Consider the following 13047-nt stretch of genomic DNA (forward strand, 5'->3'; position numbering starts at 1 on the left):
AGTTATAAAGATATGGTAGCCAACTAAAAAAAAAAAAAAAACAAATCATTAATTTTTATTTTTACTTTTCTTAATGCACAGTTATAATAATAATAATAATAATAATAATAATAATAATAATAATAATAATAATAATAATAAATATTACAATTTCATAAATAAAAAAGATATATATTGGCAGTACTGAAACCTGGAAACCCCGCAGTGGGTTAGTAAAATGTTGGAATCGCATCTTTACCAAAGTGTAATTTAAACTTCGCATTAAACATCGCTCTCCAAATCAGTACTTATATGGGTAGTTTCCAACAAATAATGCTACAACATTTTTGTCGTTCTTTGATAACAGAGAAGATAGCACAAAAACTTGTGCTTGTCAGACTTAACCTCAACAAACGACATACAGACATTGTAACTAAACCTCTCATTACCATTTACGACTTTAACCTTTGTATAGAATCAGCTGATCAATGAATTAATAATAGTATGCGTACTTTATGACTTTGTAGAATGTTTATAAAACAGAATTAGTCAACTAATGGTGAAATAAACCATAAAGCGGGAATGAATATTACAGATTATTAAATACTTACTATAACATTACAGATGCTTGGCCAGTCTTACAAATGTTAATATTAAAGTTCGCGCCACCGCAAGGATTTCAATTTCCATGCGCCCCCCTCCAACCACGTGAGAGTTTCAAATACCAACTTCATCCAACGAAGTTCCAAGTACGACATAAAGAACAACGAGAACAGTGTAACTGCTGCTGTCGTTGGTTCATCGGAACAAGCTCCGACGTTCCGACTGTTATCTCGGAGTCGGAACATACCTTGTGCAACGCGGTACTGCGAGCCCGCAACAGCTGGGCAAGTGAGCAGCTCGGAGTCGGAACACTGTTATTTCGGAACAGGAGGTTCCGACCTACTGTTCATTTTTGCAACAGTTCCGAGGGAGTCGGAACATACCTCGTGCAACGCGGTACTGCGAGCTCGCAACAGCTGGGCAAGTGAGCAGCTCGGAGTCGGAACACTGTTATTTCGGAACAGGAGGTTCCGACCTACTGTTCATTTTTGCAACAGTTCCGAGACCGGAACAGTTCCAAAATAACTGTTGTGTTATTTTTTACCCATCTCTAATGTATTAGCATGGCACGTAAACACGTGTGTATTTGGTGTGTGATATATCAAATGGTAGTTATGCTATGTATATTTTAGATACGAAAGTATGTGGTAACTTCTCCATGTTACTCTTCTTACGAGGTCGAGTTTACAGAAATTTAAGTCTCTATTTTGTAAGTAGTTATTGTGTCCATTGAAAATCTAACCTATAATGTTGCATGTCAAAAGTTCTGCTGCATTGAAAGTATTTTATCTTAATCAGGCGTTTAATATGAAGTTATAAATTTGAAGGTGAATATTAATATTAAAAGATAAACGTATCATTTTGAATATCCGAGTACTTTTGAAGGAACACCCAGAATAGGGAGTTTAAAAATTGAATAGGTCTTATATGTGTACCTTCCAAAGAGTTATACCGCTATTTTGTTTAAAAAGTTAATATCTCTTGCATCTTGGTGTTTGTAAGTATTACTCCTGATCACATGTATATAACAGATTGGCCATCCCCATGTTAAAAAACGGTAACATATATTAGTAGAAGAGAACAACCACCAAGATCGATTAGTAACGACCGCTAGATAGAAGTATAGTTGCTCCATGCAATTCAAATGAGAGTCTTCTTCTACTGTCGTTAGATGGCAGCATAGTGAAAATTGTTGCCTTCAAAGCCCGTAAGAGTGATCAATCTGTTATATGTGATATGGGGTAATACATCAACTATTCACACTAATTTAACTTCATTGTAGAACTCATCACAAATTTGTAACAGTTTTCTATGCTATTTCCAACAACGAATGATAGGCCTACCGTCATTCGTTTATCCGAAAATCTTTACAGTAATTTTAAATTTGGATATTTGGCTTTTCTATAGCACGCAACACTGAAACTTCCAACTTGCATTTTTCCAAGTTCTACAGTGCGGAAATCTGTGACAGATTAGGTTAGGGTTTTCGTATGCCTTCCATATACGAATCTGTGCCAGGTTAGCTTTGGTTATTTTAGATTTTTTTAATATGCTTTACATATACGAATCTGCAACAGGTTAGGTTTGGTTAATTTAGGCTTTTGTATGCTTTGCATATACTAAGTGAAGTGAAATATACATTTCGCGTTCATTTTGAAGTATTCTACCTTTTTATTTCACATGTTAAATAATCATTTTTAAGTTACGGAATGACACACAACCAAATAGATCACATCTTGATAGATAAACGAAAACATACTAGTATAGTAGACATTCGAACTTTCAGGGGGGCAGACTGTAATTCTGACCATTATTTGGTAATTGGAGAATTAAGAGAAAGACTATCAGTAGCCAGGCGAGTAGAGCTACAAGCTAATATTAGCAGACTCAATATTCTGAAATTAAAGGACAAGGAAAGTAAGCAACATTATCAGGTCGAAATTTCAAATAGGTTTGCCGTATTAGCAACGTCCGACGGAGATGAGGAAGAGTTAGATGTCAATAACGTGTGGGAGAATATCCGAGATAATATCAAAATTACAGCTAAGCAGAGCATAGGTTATCATGAAACTAAGAAAAGGAAACCATGGTTTGATGAAGATTGTTCCATTGTAGTAGATAGAAGGAAACTGGCAAAATTGAAATTCTTACAGGACCCAATTGAGGAGAATAGAGATAATTATTTCAATGAAAGACGGGAAGCAAGTCGTACACTTAGGAATAAAAAGAGAGATTACTTGAAGGAAAAACTGAATGAGGTAGAAACAGATAGTAAGAATAAAAACATTCGGGATTTATATAAGGGTGTAAAGGAATTTAAGAACGGATATCAGGCAAGAGTAAACGTGATCAAGGATGAGAATGGTGACTTGCTTGCAGACAGTCCTGAATAGATGGAAAAACTATTTTTGGACAATTACCAAATATACATAGGCCAAATAGAAATGATCGGGACGAAATACAAATACAAACTGCTGAGCCATTTATACCCAAACCCACACTTTCTGAAGTCGAAATTGCGATAGAAAATCTGAAAAAGTATAAGTCTCCAGGTATTGATCAAATTCCAGCAGAATTACCGTACTACAAGAGGATGGAAGTGCATTATCTAGCGAAATTTATAAGCTTGTACTTGTAATTTGGGAAAAGGAAATTGTACCAGACCAATGGAAGGAGTCCATAATCGTACCTATTTTTAAGAAGGGGGACAAGACTAACTGTATTAACTTTCGAGGAATATCACTTTTGTTAACATCCTACAAAATTTTGTCGAATATCCTTTTGAGAAGATTAACTCTATATGTAGATGAAATTATTGGGGATCATCAATGTGGTTTTAGGTTTAATAGATCGACTATTGATCAGATTTTTTGTATTCAACAGATATTGGAGAAAAAATGGGAGTATAAGGATGCAGTATACCAGTTATTCATAGATTTCAAAAAGGCATATGATTCGATTAAGAGAGAAGTTTTATATAATATTCTTATTGACTTTGGTATTCCCAAGAAACTAGTTCGATTAATTAAAATGTGTCTTAGTGAAACTTACAGCAGAGTCCGTATAGGCCAGTTTCTATCTGATGCTTTTCCAATTCACTACGGGCTAAAACAAGGAGATACACTATCACCTTTACTTTTTAACTTTGCTCTAGAATATGCCATTAGGAAAGTTCAGGATAACAGGCAGGGTTTGGAATTGAACGGGTTACATCAGCTTCTTGTCTATGTGGATGACGTGAATATGTTAGGAGAAAATTCACAAACGATTAGGGAAAACCTGGACATTCTACTTGAAGCAAGTAAAGAGATAGGTTTGGAAGTAAATTCCGAAAAGACTACGTATATGATTATGTTTCATGATCAGAATATTGTACGAAATGGAACTATAAAAATTGGAGATATATCCTTCGAAGAGGTGGAAAAATTCAAATATCTTGGAGCAACAGTAACAAATATAAATGACACTCAGGAGGAAATTAAACACAGAATAAATATGGGAAATGCCTGTTATTATTCGGTTGAGAAGCTTTTGTCATCTAGTCTGCTGTCAAAATATCTGAAAGTTAGAATTTATAAAACAGTTATATTACCGGTTGTTCTGTATGGATGTGAAATTTGGACTCTCACTTTGAGGGAGGAACAGAGATGAAGGGTGTTTGAAAATAAGGTTCTCAGGAAAATATTTGGGGCTAAGAGGGATGAAGTTACAGGAGAATGGAGAAAGTTACACAACACAGAACTGCACGCATTTTATTCTTCACCTGACATTATTAGGAACATTAAATCCAGACATCTGAGATGGGCAGGGCATGTAGCACATATGGGCGAATCCAGAAATGCATATAGAGTGTTAGTTGGGAGCTGGAGGGAAAAAGACCTTTGGGGAGGCCGAAACGTAGATGGGAGGATAATATTAAAATAGATTTGAGGGAGGTGGGATATGATGGTAGGGACTGGATTAATCTTGCTCAGGATAGGGACCTATGGTGGGCTTATGTGAGGGCGGCGATGAACCACCAGGTTCCTTAAAAGCTATAAGTAAGTAAGTAAGTTATGGACACCGACCAATTATTTCCGTTTTTACTCATTTCCTAATGGAATGTTTTCAAGTCAACAGACGTCCTATATGATTTTTTCACATTCCAAACTATCTTCCCTCTGAAAATTAGACCATTTTTTCACTTTTTTTTGTAAAAAAATCCTTCAGTGTCACGTGCTATAGAAAACCCGGATTTTTTTTCCCGCAACTTCCATCATTCATTGTTTATTTAAGAAAATGTAGCCTTTGAAATAGGCTATTAGTAACTGCAAGGAATTACAGAAATTTTAATCCGAAAGTAACTTGGCTGCTATGGACAAACGATTTATGAACGGTATTGCTGGTAAGGATTTTCTGTCAAACCTTGTTGAACGAACTACAACAGGAGCTCGAAGAGGAACACGAAAGAAAGTTATGCATTCTATCTTAAAATTTTGGAATGTATGAAGAAGAAAATTAACATTTTCATTGCAGATTTGACACAATGCAAGATCAATCGGTGAAACATCTTACTGTATCTGGACTAACATTTTCTTTCTTCACACCGGAAGAAATTGAGAAACTGAGTGTGTTGAAGATAACAACGCCATTGTCATTCAATTCTATTGGTCACCCATTGAAGTGTGGGCTTTATGATCCCGCACTGGGTAAGTATGCACATTAGACTGTTAGGTATGAAACACAGTAAAAGCATGAAATGTGTGTAACTTACAGCCCATCAGATTGAGTTGTCTACAATTTGTAGAGATTTATATTCAAGTGTGCGGTGTAATTACATATTCCAATATAGTACTGGGGCCAGTATAGTACTGTTTTAATTTAATCCTTGGTTCACTTGAAAAATAAAGTTCCACAATCATCATCATCATCATCATCATCGTCATCATCTTCCTAACAAGTATTAGGCCAAGTGGCCTGTTACGGTCTCAAACTAGAATTTTCAGTCCATCTCTTCTTTGGACGGCCTAGAGATCTTTTGCCATATGGATGGTAATGAAGCAGTGCTTTTGGAATTCTGCATCGATTCATTCGTTCGAGATGACCCTTCCACTGAAGTTGATATTTGCTGATGAATTGCATAATGGGTTCTATTTGAAGTTCTTGCATTAGGTCCTCATTTTTTTTATGATCCCAGCGAGTATATCCAGTTGTTGCTCTCATAAACCTCATCTCACTTGCTGTTATTCTACTGACATCTTTATTCTTCACAGTCCACGCTTCGCTACCATAGCTTAATACTGGCTGTGCTAAGGTTTTATACAAGCCTATTCTTGTGTGTCTTTGTACTAGTGAGGGTTTCATGATTTTATTAATGATCCCCATTGTTTTATTATATTTACATATTTTTTCAGCAATATCTACTTCATCATAAGGTGATAGTGTATAGCCAAGATAAGTGAAGGTATTTACTCTTTCTATTATTTTATTATTCAAACAGATTTTGCTTGGTACAGGGAATTTCCCACAAAATGACATGATTTTCGGTTTTTCAATATTAATTTCCATGTTATATTTTTCACTGACCTTATTTAAATTGTGTACTGAATATTGTAAATCATCTTCAGTTGATGCCATGAGAACTAAATCATCAGCGAAAAGTAAAGCATCAAGCTGCAAATTTCGATTAATTGGAATAAATCCATGTCGTGTCTGTCGCCAATCTTGAATGATTCTATTTATATATATAATAAACAGAAGTGGTGAAAGGCCACAGCCTTGTCGTACTCCACTATAAATGGGTCGCCACTGTGAAAGTTTATTGTTGCTTCGAATTGCTATGATGGTTATTTTATATATATTGTAAATATTTTGTATAATCTGTTGAGGTACTTGATCATCTGCCAAAATCTGAAGTAATTTATTCCGATTGACTTTATCAAAAGACTTTTTAAAGTCAATGAATGCCATATGCGTTTCTAAATTAAATTCTCTATGTTTCTCAACCAGTAATTTCAATGCGAAATATCCATCACAACAGGATCTTCCTCGACGAAAACCATTTTGTTCCTCACTGATAATATAATTTCTTAAGAATTTTATAAGTCTGTGGTTGAGGCCGAGTAATATCATTTTCTAAGTATGCCACAAAGTTTATCCAATTCTGTCTATGTTTTTTTCGAACTTCTCTCTTTGCGATTGCCCGTTTCTTACGATAATCAATTTGATCTTCTTCTTTCTTGGTTGAGATATACTTATTGAATGCTTGTCTTTTATCTGCAATTATCTTGCTTATGTCATCATCCCACTGTCGCAAGCCTTTCTTTCTAAACCACGCCTTTTTTTGTCCCAAACTTTCTTTGGCGGCTTGTGTTAAAATTTGTTTCATATTCAACCATTCATCTTCAACATTATCAAAGGGGTAATTGATCTACAAGAATATCCATTCTATTTCGGTAGAGATTAGCAATACTAAAATCTCTAAGTCCTTGAATATTCACACATGAGACAGTTTCTGTCATTGTTTCATTTAGCTTGACTTTTCATGAATTTGAAATTGTTGTAAGATTTTATTAATCTGGGTTCTGTTGATTGAGTCATCAGCTTTGTTGGAAGTGCACGAAAATCTGAAATAGATCCATACATCCTTCTCAGAATTTTTCCATTATCAATTTCACTGTGTTGACCTATTTTTCTTAAATCCTGTTTGTTATTCCCCTATGATCGTCTTAGCATATGATTCGAGTCTCATTCTCAGGATGCTTTAGGAACAGGGATATACCCCTATAGTTGCCACAATTGAGCTTATCGCCTTTTGGTAGATTGGACGCATTATTTCTCCCAGTCTGTGGTAATTTGTTCTAGGCCTATGTTTCATATTTTAACTACCAAACTATGCAAAATATTCAGGAGGCCTGTTCCTCCGTATTTCTGAGGGAATGTCATCATATCCTGAAGCTTTATTATTTTTAGTGCTGCTAACTACTTTCTGTAGTTCTTCTGTAGTAGGCCTAGGTAGTTCCTCTGGATTTTCTACATTTCTTTCTTCTATCTCAATACTATGTGTTATTAGAGGGGCTGCTAAGACACATTCCAGACTAGTATAATTCAATAAGCTTTGGAAGTATTCGGTCCTTCTGTTTTTGATTTTTTCTTTGTCACCTATCAAATTACTTGCCTTTACTTTAGCAAAGATTTGCACTATTTTAAATTCTTCCTTCGTCATTTTGATTTCTTTAGAGTCTAGTAGGCCTATGTGTTTCTTATTTTAAGATTCTCATTAATTTTTTGTTGTACTCAAAAAGCTGTTAAAATCTACGCAAGTACATTACTTCCGTCCTGTATATTTTTGTATAATTTTGTTTACTTGTTCCAAATTTCAAAGCAACAATTGTATACCCCCCCCCCCCGAATAAGGTTACATGGCTCATTGTTTCCCTACGTACTTATGCCCTTATTCCGGTCTGGAGGTATTCAATTATGATATATGATCTGTGGAACACAATACAATTGCTTAAAATTAAAAATAAGAACTATATTCCACTTTTCTTGGCAACTCAGTGCATATTCAGATGCAATTTTAGGTGACCCAGTTTCAATACGTAGTGAAGAAGTGAAGATTTAAGTTTTTTCCATAGGGACCGGATGTGTTTTGTTTTTATCATGGTTACAATATGTGGAAGAGTGTAACATATAATACAATAAAATTCACTTGTATTCGTTTTCTAGACTTAATAAAATGTTCTCAGAGCTTATAGATAGTCTAGTAGTGGGGTTGCCACTTAACAAGCATTATTAACATAAGAAATGCATTTTTTTTTATGTTGCAGGGCCTGTAAGTGATAGCAGCGATCTGTGCACGACTTGTTCGAACAATGTGTACAAATGTCCTGGTCACATTGGACATATAGAACTACCTCTTCCAGTAATTAATTCATTGTTTCATAAAGTAATCTATAATATTCTTAAGTTGGCTTGCTTGAATTGCCATAACTTCCGAATTAAAGGTGAGTAATGGACTTGGAGTCTTGTCTTCTTTCTTAGTAATTTCGAATTCAGACATTGTTCTCTAGGAGGGGAGAATGAGTAAATCCGCGGAGGGAAGGGAGAAAATTGACTATGCTTTATAAAGCAAAATATATCTAATGGCTCTATTAAAAAATTTACATAAACTCAGAACAACAAAACTTTCACTAGTGTTTTAAATGTACACATACAACATGCTGTTAAAACCATACATATCAATTAATCATTCAACAGTAAGTTAACATGGGTGCACCCATTTGAAATATATTTCTGAAAAAGCTCGTAAAAGATTCTCCCTTCTGAAAAGACTAGCAGGAAAGAAATGGGGATGCTCTAGGAGTACTTTGAACACTACATACAAAATGTTTATAAAGCCAGTGCTGATGTACTGCGGAGAAATTTTAATTACTTCACCTTTCATAAACGAAATAGAATATGTTCAAAAGCAAGCTTTCAGGCTCATTACTGGGGGAATCAAAACAACTCCAATAGATTCTATGAGATTCCTCACTAATATTAACAGCATCAAAATGACAATACAGAAGAAAAACCACTGATTCAATATGAAAAATTTAATCAGATTACCATAAAACAATTGGCATTCATACAGTCCTCTCTGTAGATTAAAAACTGAAAGTTTCATATCCATTGTTCAAGAATTAAAAGAGAAAATCAACATCCCGAATTTAAAAGAAAACTTACAAATTAAACCAAATCCTTTAACTCTATTAAATATAGAGTATAATCTAAATTTAACAGAAGAAGTACTGAAATCAGAAGTAAACACTGAAATAATGAAATAATTGTCTTTACAGACAATTAATATTAGGTACCCTCCACAAAACTGGCTTCATTTATACACCAACGGATCCTTGATCTCCAGGGAACAAAGTGCAGGTGCAGGTGTTACGTGCTGTCTCTTCTCACTTTATAGATCTCTTGGGTATGGAGCAACAAGTTTTGATGGAGAAACATTGCAATAAGTGAAAGTCTCAGGAATCTTCTATGCCACATCAATAAATTAAAAATTGCAGTTACATTGTCAGATTCCAAAGCAGCTATTCTATCGATAGTCTCTAGAAACACATCTTAATTTCAAACAGCAATTGAATTCTTTTCTGTAGTTTTTGAAGTTGTTGGATCATTTTGTGACATTCTTTAATTTGGATTGACATCATTTTATATGAATTTATTGCATATAATGCTGCTTTAGAATCAGAGAGAATGACAGCATTTTGAAATTTATCTATTCTGTATAGTAGGTGTTGGAGTGAGATATGAATAGCCATTATTTCCGCATCAAAATTTGTTGTATGATGTCCTGCTGGTTGATAAAATGAGAATAACGCACACGTAATTCCTGATCCTGAGTTGTTATCGATAGTAGACCCATCTGTGTAGATATGTAACCATTCTTCTGGTGGGTATCTATTGTTCACAGCTTCTAATGCCAGCGCTTTTAGTGCAGGTTTGGAAGTTTCAGATTTTGTAACTGGTTCTTCTAAATCTAGTTGAATGTTAATTGAAGGTTAGAGGGTTTTCTCTGGTTAAAATGTTTTCTTTAGATTTAGGGAGATTCAATTCTGTTTTTATTTCCGTGACTTTGGACAGGAAACTTGTTTGTGTTTTCAACTTGGTTGGTTGTAACAGTCTTTTTTCCCATTTTGTTGTTGTTAACCGCAGCATTTTTTCATGGTGTGTTAGTGCCTGCTCCTCTAGAGTTAGACATATTGGAGGGTTCTGGGTTAGGGCTTGCATTGCCGTGATTGGGGTTGATTTTGCTGCACCAGTTATTAGTCGCAGGGCCTGATTTTGGCATACTTCTAGTCGATTCAGGTTGAAATTATTTGCTGTAATTAATACCTCCGCATTGTAGAGAAGTATTGGCTTGATGAATGTTTTGTACGTGATGTTCAAAGTCTGCTGATTACTACCCCACTTTGCTCCAGCTAATCTCTTTAAAATTGGAAGTCTTTTTGTTGATTTATTTACTACTGCTTCAATATGATTTCTCCAAGATAATTTTGCAATGGATACGTGCACATTGTGGAATTGCTGGATATGAAACTGCTGACTTTCTTGCCAAAAAAGGATCCAATTTAATTCAGAATAAAAATACAAGCCTACCTTTTACATCCATCAAAAGACTAATTAAAAATAAATATAAAATCAAGCAAAACCAAGCACTATGTACCAAAGCCAAAGATAAAAAATGGAGCATTTTAATAAAAAAAAAATTATTCCAGAAATCCCACGTAAGTCTGCAGTAGCAAAATTCAGACTGCTTACAGAACACGATTATTTGGCCAAACACTTGAATAGAATAGGAATTTACACAAATCCAAATTGCCCTCTATGCAACAAAGAAGAAGCTATGACTGAAGATCATCTACAAACCTGTGAAGTTCTACCTGATGGATCCACCACAGAGAAATATTGGAGAGCAAGAACGCTAATGGCTTCGTTGCCAAAGCCTGGCATTAGATAACAACAACAACATAATTTGAAACAGCAGAAATAACTAAAATGCTCTCTCATTTAATATCACTCAATAAAGGAATTGTATTCCAATGGATACCATTCCAATTTGGAATCCTGGGAAACGAGAATGCGGATGCTTTAGCAAAGGAGGGCAGCACTGCTACTTATAGATCTGTTACTAAATCTACGTATTACTCTGTGAAAAGATTTATTAAATCTACATATTTAGTCCACACCTCTGGAGTAATGGTCAGCGTGTCTGGCTGCGAAACCAGATGGCCCAGGTTCGAATCCCAGTCAGGGCAAGTTACCTGGTTGAGGTTTTTTTCCGAGGTTTCCCCTCAACCCAATACGAGCAAATGCTGGGTAACTTTCGGTGCTGGACCCCAGACTCATTTCACCGGCATTATCACCTTCATTTCATTCAGACGCTAAATAACCTAGATGTTGATACAGCGTCGTAAAATAACCCAATAAAATAAAATAAATCTACATACTTAGACTTCAACAAACAAAATTTGATAACACAATCTCAAGGGAAAAAATGGAACTCTCTGCATCACAATCCACAGTTAATTCCCGATTTACCACACAAATCGTCTGTAGCTGTATTTAGATTGGCAACAGGCCATGACTGTTTGGCCAAGCACCTGCATAGATTTGGAATATATCAGTCCCCTAACTGCCCATTGTGCAATTTCAAATCAAGAAATGGATTCGGAACACCTCAAAATCTGTGCTTCAGTGGCTGACCATGACAATATCTTTGAAAAATATTGGAGTGCAAGAGGGCAAATGACTTTATTGTCAAACGCCTGGCATTAGAAAACATCAACAACATAAATTAATCAATCTTGTTTTGAGAGGATCAGTATATTTCAATATGTACTGGTAATGTAGATTATTTTTAGTAGTACATTAGCTAACATATAGCTTTAATATATTCAGTTAAATACACCGTGTTCCGCTTATAAGTATAATAAAAGAAATAGTTATAATTTCATAACAATGCATGCAAATGGGTTAAGATTGGTACCATTGTAAAGAGGAAATTGGGAAGTTTTAATCCATTGTTGTTACTTATTTTTAGAAGACTCACGCAATGGCAGATCATTAAATAAGAGAATTCGTATCGTATCTTTAGTCAGTCAGCATGTGGACGCCACAGCAGAAAGCCTTTTGTGTGCTGTCATTAGCAGAACATAGATCCATAATTCGTGTACAGCGCTTGTTTCGCCGTCAGTACAATCTTAGACCGAGGGAAGCTGTACCGACGTACGTCTCAATAATGAAATGGGATAGGCAGCTCAGAGAAACAGGAAGTTTGTTGTCTAATGCAGGTAAACATTCCAAGCGTAAAGTGTCTGACGAAAATGTCGAACGCATTCGCGAGGCATTTCAGAGAAGCCCGCGGAAATCCATTCGACAGGCTAGTGTGCAGTTGAACATCCCACCAACAACAGTGCATACAGTGCTCCATAAAAGATTGCGTTTGCGAGCGTACAAGCTGCAACTTCATCAGATGATTACGCCGAATGATAAACTGGAACGAAAACGCTTTGCAGAAACAATGTTGGATAAAGTGGACGATGACGACACATTTCTAACTCGAGTCTGTTTCTCAGATGAGGCAACCTTCCACGTCAGTGGAAAAGTAAACCGACACAATTGTCGCATCTGGGGGTCGGAAAATCCAAGTGTCGTAATTGAACACCAACGGGATTCCCCTAAATGGAATGTTTGGTGTGGGATCATGCGTGACAGAATCATTGGTCCCTATTTCTTTGCTGAAAAGACAGTCACTGCAAGCATGTACCTGGATATGTTGCAACTGTATGCTGTGCCACAACTCCCAGATGGAGCAATTTTCCAGCAAGATGGGGCTCCACCACACTTTGCCAACATGGTTCGCACATTCTTAGACGAACAATTCCCTGCAAGATGGATCGGAAGAGGATCACCGTACATCACATGGCCTGC

General features: G+C 35.8%; 1 pseudogene; it reads left to right on the forward strand.

Moving 5' to 3' along the window:
• Positions 1 to 1149: 1149 nt before the first annotated feature.
• Positions 1150 to 13047, forward strand: part of LOC138710119 (DNA-directed RNA polymerase I subunit RPA1-like) — a 152905-nt pseudogene continuing 141007 nt past the window's right edge.

The sequence above is a fragment of the Periplaneta americana genome, chromosome 12 (assembly GCF_040183065.1).
Source record: "Periplaneta americana isolate PAMFEO1 chromosome 12, P.americana_PAMFEO1_priV1, whole genome shotgun sequence".
In the NCBI taxonomy this organism is placed as follows: domain Eukaryota; kingdom Metazoa; phylum Arthropoda; class Insecta; order Blattodea; family Blattidae; genus Periplaneta; species Periplaneta americana.